An 8,177-nucleotide genomic window follows, 5' to 3' on the forward strand; every position below is an offset into this window, starting at 1 on the left:
AGAGAGAGAGAGAGAGAGAGAGAGAGAGAGAGAGAGAGAGGCAGTGAAGGCAGTGGGAAATGATACGAACGAACTTGGATCTCAACTAGAGAAGGCCCGTGTGAGCGGAGGACGCGAGCCTCTCCCCAGCAGCCAGCCATAGCTCCCGGGCCTGGTCGCCGATATTTATATCTTCCTAGTACCTATTACATCACCACCTACTGCTGGAGAGAGCATTCAATCCAGAAGTCAAATTATCAACCCGAGATGCTCCCCAGCCTCCAATCCTCTCTTGAGGAAAAGGGAGACAAGCAGGCAGAAGGACAGAGGGGGAGGGGGAGAGACAGAAAGATTCAGGGACATTTTCCCCTTTGCCGTCTCAGAATGCTAGTTCCAACCTGCTCCTGTTGAGATCTCTTTCGGACAGCATTTCTTGCTCTAGCCTTCATTTCTCTGTCTGTCCTTCCACTCCCTCACCTTCTGTCTCTCTTTGAGATGTTGTCTCCTCCCTCATTTGTCTCTCCCTTCTCTCCCCTTCTATTTCCCTCACCTCACTACTTCTGTTCTTCTTTGCTGACTTTCTTATCTCTTCTCTTCCTCCCCTTTTTCTTGCTCTTCCCTTTGGCCCTGTTACTGTCTCTACTGTCTTCCTACCCTTTTTCCTTGATCCTGTCTTTCCTTTGTCTCTATGTACTCTCTCTCTCTCTCTCTCTCTCTCTCTCTCTCCCTTCTCCCCCCCCCCCCCATTTAGCTTGCTGCCTAGCTCGGGTTCTCCTACCTCGATGTCCCTCTTTGTGTCTCTGCCCCCACCCCCACCCTTCCCCACTCCCCCGCATGTAGGGCTCCAAGAACGTCCAGCGCTCTGCGCCCCGACACAATGTCCCACTTTGTGGCAGCCTGAGGAATGTCCGCTTTGCCCGTCTCCAGGCGACCCGCATTACACTTTGCAGGGTGTAGAACAATTCCCTGAACTGAGAGCCAGGGTGTTTTTTGCAGGGGAGGAGAGGCACGGTCTCCCGGGCCAAAGAGCCCCTTTCCCCCTCTCCCTTCTCCCCTTGGTGCTGAGAACCTGTAGCGGGTCCCAGGGATGCCCCAGCCCAGCCGGAGCTGAGGCCAGACTCCTCCCCCGTCACCCGGATCTGGGCCCCACCCCTGGACTGCCCCCTCGGAGTGCCGGGACAGTTTCTGGAAGGGAGGGGGGGGGGTTCGGAAGAGCTCCACAGAAGGGCACAGAAGGAGCTGACTGACTTGGAGCGCTCTCGCACCTCCCAAGCTAAGAATCCCCAGCGACTTTCCGCAGAAGGAGGCTGCCAGCAGGGTGGGACCAGGTCTCGGGGAGGGGAGATGTGGAGACTTGTCTCTGTCACCCTCCCCCACTACCACCCAATCCCCCCACAACAGGTGCGAGGGCGCCAGGACCATGATTTTTTTTTTCTCCCTTTAATGCTGCAGAATGAATATGCAATTGGGGGAGGGATGAGCTAGGTTTTTTCTCCCGCTCAGGAGCCGGGGCCCTATTCCTGATAAGAAGCAATGCTCCTCTACCGGCCCCCACCCTGTAGTGAGAGCAAAGGTTTGGGGAGGCGAAAGAGACTTATCTAGAACCAGCTGAGACCTCACCTGGCTGCCAATACAATGTGCCAATACAAATGCGGGCTTTCTAGTACCCGGCCTCTTGCCACCAGGGCTCCAAAGCTAAAGCTAGTGTTCATTTAACAAACATTTGATTAAGCAAGCGCCTGCTGTGTGCGGCCACCCCAGGGCTAGGCGTTTTGGAGATGCAGAATCGAGGCAGGAGTCCTCTCTGGTCTTCTGGAGCTCACCGGCAGCTTAGTGGGGAGAGAAGGAGCCAACATGCCAGCCCTTCGAACTCTGTCTGAGAGTCTTGGAAGACTAAGGGACAGATGAAGCTTTCTTGGGGGGGGGGGGGGATCAGGGGGGACGGGGAAGGGAATAAGAGAAGGCAGCTTGGAGGAGGTGGCAAGCAAACTGGGTCCTTGGGCGATGATGGCCAGGAATTAAAAAAAAAAAAAGAGGGAGAGAGGACATTCTTTGTCCAGCCTTTCCACAGTCTGTGTCCTCAAGATAGAATGTGTAGCCTTGCTCACAACAGGCCCATATTAAATGTTTAGCCAATTCAATTCCAAGAATAAAGAATACTGTAAACACAAGGCAGGGGCTGGAAAGCTCAGGGCAATATCAAAGAGCGAGGAGTTGAACGGGCTGCCCTTGGGGCTGGCCGTGTGTGACCATCTTGGGCACCCATGTCAAGGCTTGAGCATTAGAAGGTTCCTGGACCTCCCAGAAGCCTCTGCTGCTGTGGATTCACTCCCTTGTCAGAAGCATGCCCATATTTAGTGAGCCTAAGGTGTGTTTGTTTCTTCATAACCCCGGGATGAAAGTTGCATGTGGTGGAAGAATGAAATACTAGCAAAGGGCAAAGCAAATGGGGCTATCTATATTTGGGATTCCCTGAATATTGCATTTCATTCACCAACCTTTACTACACAAGCTCCCATCACCTGTCACTCCCCTTCTCCATGTTTTACCTAATCTCCATCTCTTCCAACCCTACCTCACTCTCTAATCCCCAGACTTGTCAATCCTACTTCACCCACATTCTATTCCAACTCTGTCCATACCTTCCACTGTGCTCTCTGGAATTCCCTTTCCATAATGAATGAACTTCTTTTCCTTCTGGACTATTCCTACTCATTCTCATTCCACTGGATCCATTGAGCCTTGGCTTCCCCCAAATGCCGCTGCCACCCTGACCGTATTCTCTAGTCCTGGTTGCACCTGCACAGATATACACCGATCCTGGAAGCTGAGTCAGAACATTGTCTACCCCCCCCCCCCTTTGCCACCATCTCTCAATGTCCTTTTGTCCTTTGGACTTCACTCTATTGAACGTTTGCACAGTGTACAGATTATGGAGGATGTTGTCTGTCCATGCTGTCTTCCTCCTTTCTCAAGGAGTTGAACACTTTCTCCCTCTCCTCCCTAACTCCTGTCCTCAGGCTGGGGGCTTCAACATTGATGTTCATGTTCCCTCACATATGCTAGCCTACTGGTGCCCAATCAAATCCTTACTTTACTCCACCTCAGCCAGATGCAGAAACGGTCACACTCTGGATCTCACCATCACCCCAAATGGTCTACATCCATGATTTAAAAAATACCACCTTTGGCATTCATCTGTCTGATTATAATCATTCATAATCTCTCTTTCTCTGGAAGAGAGAGTGAAGCTGACAACTTTTGACAACTTTGGGAAACTCTGCCTCACTTCAATTCAATTCACATGCAAGTCCAAACATCAACTGTTGTTCGTTTTATCCCAACAGCATGATGTCATTGGTCCTTTTTGAAAAATGAGGGACAAAAAACAAGCACCTCCTATCATTCCATCTCTCCTTGTGCCTCACCTACCTAAACCTCTTCTTCACCCCCATCTCAAACTCTTTTTCCTTCACTTCTCAGGTCATTCACCCTTCTCTGACTTCATTTTTCTCCTTCCCCAATCCAAACCCTACCTAAACAATTTGACTCCACATTGGGTGGTACAATCAAGTCCCATGCTTCTTTGTCCTTTGAAGCCTCACAACCTGCCAAAGCTCAGTCCTGGATTGCTGCCATCATCTGGCAGCCCTGTTCCTACTGCATTTGATGGAGCTGGAGGAAGTCAAGCAATGAAGATGCCTGGGGCCCCTACACATTTATGTTCTCCAACTTCAACTGGGCCCTCACTTCAGAAAGGCAGTCCTTTGGTTCTTTCCTTATGGATTTCCTAGGTCACTCCCCCCAAAAGTTCTTATAAAATTTCTCTTTTTTTTCCTCAAACCTCTCATCCATCTTTCTCTCCTTTCTGCCAAGGACCTCACCTAATACTTTACCAAGAAAGTTTAGAACATTTACCATATCCTCTCTCTTCCCTTCTCTTCATCAAAACCTTTCTTCAACACCCCTTTATACCATTTCTCTTTCCTCCAAGATCTGATCATGAGATGGCCCTTCTCTTGGCCTAGGTCAACTTATGGTTCCTCAGGTCAGTCTGGTAGTTCAGACTCAGTATTAGATTGAAAGAGGAGCTCACATATCATTGAATATTCACCCCAAAATACATTAATAACATGGAAAGGATATTTGGCAAAGATACAGCAATGGTTCAGGTGGATAAGATTTCCCTCTGCCTACATTTGCCGTGGTGGCATGCCTGATCGAAAATGGGGTGTTTATTCACTTTATAGTGCAATTTGTGTTGACTCATTTTCCCAACTCCCATTCCAACTGACAGGTTTGGTGCCCAGAAGATTCTTCTTTTCAGGATTGTCGTGGTAATTCTGAGAACTCCTGTATGCTTTTCTAATACTATAATTAATGAGCCCCCACCAGTGTACTCCCTTATGGATTATCTGTTGAAATCAATTAAACAGATAGAGTTAATTAACTTTTGGAAACAGTAATTTACTAAGGAAGTATAAAAACAGTTGGTAAAAAATACCCCCTCCTCTCAAAGTCTAGGAGATATTCCTACCAAGTCATACAGAGTCCCTTGTAAAATGGACTCAAGCTTAGACAGCATGTGTGGTAACAGAGGTAGCTCATAGCTCCTAGATGAGTGGAACTCCTTCTCCCTTTTTGATGTCCTCATCAAGTTCCCTGAGGTGCATAGACGTTTTTTTCCCTCAATTCCACTGTCATCAGTCACTGCTTTACTGGGAGACAGTTTTGCTATCACTGTTGGGAAGCTTTAAACCTTCTAACCTGGACACAAGGTCTTCCTTTGGTTGAGGGGGAGTGAGAGGAGACAGAGATTCTCTCCCACCACCAAGAGTTAAGGGATGGGATGGAGCTGAGCTACCATGAGGCTCAACTGATGTGGGAATGCTGGTTTCTATTTTTATCCAAGTCTTGCAGATCACAACTGATTCCTTTTAACCAATCCCAACATATTTCACATGTTGGCATCTAGTTTACACCTTTGATTATCTGATTCAATAGAGTCCTGAGTTTATTGGTTGCCTCAGTGAAAAGTCCAGCTTACCTCCCTCCATACAATATACCAGCAGGCTAGGATTTTATGCTTTAGGAAACTGGAAAGGATGTTCATGTTACAACTTTAGTCCCCTGGACCAATTTCTGACATAGAAGGAAGAGTTGAATGAAATGAGTCTATTTAGCCTAGAGAGCAGAAGACTTAGGTCTGTGAGGGGGTGGAGCAGAGACATGCCAGCTGTTTTGAAGCATCTGAAGGGCTGTCCAGTGGAAGAGGGATTCAGTTGGCTCTGTTTGGCCCAAGAGGGCAGAAGTAGGAGCAGCAGAGGTACAGGGAGATGAAGCAAGGGGATTCCCCTTAGAGTCAGAAAGCTTCCCAACAGAACTGTCCAGAGGCAATGGTCTTTCTTGGGGGGGGGGGAGAGGTTCTCTCCTCCCTTGGGATCTTCAAGCAGATGAAGGATGGTTTCTTTGCAGATGTTTTATAGAGAGGAGTCTTGGTCAGGTATGAGTTGGACTAGTGACTGAGGTCCCTTGCAGTTCTATGGGTCTGTGAGCTCTGACCTAACTACCAAGACCTCTAGCTGATACACCCCACTCCCCCAAATCCTTTGTTGCACCATGCTCTAAGGGAACAGTCAGAGGAGGCCACACACAAGATGACTGATTTGTTTCTGAAAACAGCCTCCCTTCCATTATTTTACAACCCCCCAATCTCCAACTAAATCCTCAGATTCACATGTTTGAATCCGTAGGAAAAGGGGGGAAATGAACATTTATTAAGCGTCTACCGTGCACCAGGAATGATGCTAAGCTCTTTACAAATACGACATCATTGTTTTTCCACAATAACCCTGGAAGGCAGGTGCTATAATACCCAAATTTTGTTCAGAGAACTGAGGTAGCAGAAGTTAAGGGATGTGTCCAGAGTCACACAGCTAGTGTCTGGGCCAGGTTGGAGCTCTGGGCTCTTTAACTTCAGGTGTATGCACTGAGGCGCCCCCTAGCAGCCTTAGCTGATTCTGCATAGATGTTGTTTCTTCTGCCAAGGGAGGTGTTACACCCTGAAGCCTGCTCCTGCAGTGTTTCCTGTCAATTCATTTTGATTCAACAAGCATTTATGACACTTTACTATGTTCCAAGCACTGTTCTAGGCTCCAAAGATGCAAAGACAAAAGGAAATGAGCTGCTGCTCACAAGAAGCTTACTTTGTCAGTGTATGTCAGCTGTTTCTCTCTTTACTCATGTAGCCATAACCTCCATTTAGTCTGTCAGCACTTTTACTCTCAGTTGCTGCAGTGGCCTCATTGGTCTTTCTCTTGCCCCAAGTCTCTCACTTCTCCAATGGATCTTCCACTCATACTAGGAAGTGACCACCAGCAGGAAGGTCCCAGTCCTTGTGCTCAGAGATGCCATCCTGCCTCCTTGGAAGCCTTTCTGGACAGCCCATCACGCAAAATGTCAACATTTGATCCTTTGGGGAGGGGGAAGGGACAAACTTTGTAAATAGCTCAACTATTTTCTCAGCTCAACTTCCTTTTTTACAGCAGGAAAAAACAAAGGGGGGAAATGTTACAATAGTGTCTTTCTTTCAGAAAAGTCAAGGGAAAATGAAAGGGCATCTTTTACAGAATCACAGAATTTCAGACTTGGAAGGCACCTTAACTGTCTCAAGTTCGATGAGTCTCAATGAAGAAATGCCCAGGGTACCACACCTAACCAGGCAGCATCCCACCTCTCCTCAAAACCTTCCAAGAAGTGGGAGCCCTTCACTTCTGGAGGTCATCCAGACAATTTTGGAGGCCCTAAGTTTTGGGAAGTTTCTCCTGGTGACCTAAGTCTAAAAGTTGCTGAATCACCCTCGCCTACAAGACAGGAAAGTCTTGGCCCTCTGATAACCCATGATGTGGCTTCCTTGGGTGCCTTAGGCAAAACAACCAGTGAATTGACTTGAGTTTTTCAGTTTTCACACAATTTGTGGAGTCACTGGACACAAGGTAACTACATTATACAGATTATAGGATTTTAGAGTTGGGAGGAACCTTAGAAATTTCCTAGTCTAGCCCGACTAACTGCTTCCTTCTACAAAGGGGGAAACTGAGCTCCAGAGAATGGAGCTTTTCCAATGGATCTTCCACTCATACCAGGAAGTGACCACCAGCAGGAAGGTCCCAGTCCTTGTGCTCAGAGATGCCAGCCTGCCTCCTTGGAAGCCTTTCTGTCCTAGGTCACCCCAGGTAGGGAAGGGCAGAACTAGGTTCACTGACTCCACATTAAGTAGCCTTTCTATGAAGCTGTGATTAGCTGGGCAGTGATCTACCCAATGCATATTGATTAATTGTTGTGGAGGGCAACAAACATTCAGATGTTTGGAAATATCAGAGCAAATGATCCTTTATTTCACTTTTCATCTGGTTGTCCTATGTAGACACAGAGAATGCTTGACCCTGGTGAGGTGGCCATGTCCAGGTAAAGCTCAACTAGGGGATGATAGTGTTGCCCTTTATGATTTCCACAGCCTGACCAAATTGAACTTTGAACTGCACCCGTAGCCAATCTTCTGCTTCTTCTCTTTGGAACAAACCAGTCTTCAGTCCTCATGTGCACTCTGCTCCCTTACACAGTTTATAATCCTTGTCATCCTTCAAGGCTCAGCTCTCATTCCACCTCCTTTATGGAGCCCTCCCTGATCCCCTCCCCCATTTGTTAGCACTCACTCTATTTCTGAAATTACTTTGTGTACATATTGTTTTTCCTCAAAAAAATTTAAGTTCTTTGAGAACAGGGATAAGTGTTCCTTTTTGACTGTGGGTGTACCCGGCACACAGCAGCTACTTAAGAAGGACCTGTTTAATGGAATTATTGGCATTGTGAAGGAGAAGAAGGAGGAGGAAAGTGAGGAAAAAGAAAAAGAATGAGAGAGGAGGAGAAGGAGGAGGAGGAGGAGGAAGAGGTGAAGGAGGAGGAAGAGAAGGAGGAGGAGGAGGAGAATGAGGAAGAGAAGGATAAGGAGAAGGAGGAGGAAGAGGAGGAGGAGGAAGAGGAGGAGGAGGAAGAGGAGGAGGAGGAGGAAGATGAAAAAAAAAGAGGAGAAAAAGATTGTTATAACATTTTGGGTAGACCCCCAAAGAGGGGTTATGGAAGGACTAGAGGTAAATGGGTTGTGATTTGCATCACTGCATCCAATGACATCATAGAGT

Source organism: Petaurus breviceps, unplaced genomic scaffold (genome assembly GCF_028583685.1).
Source record: "Petaurus breviceps papuanus isolate PSGF00001 unplaced genomic scaffold, PetGlider_PUasm1.0 90721, whole genome shotgun sequence".
Lineage (NCBI taxonomy): Eukaryota > Metazoa > Chordata > Mammalia > Diprotodontia > Petauridae > Petaurus > Petaurus breviceps.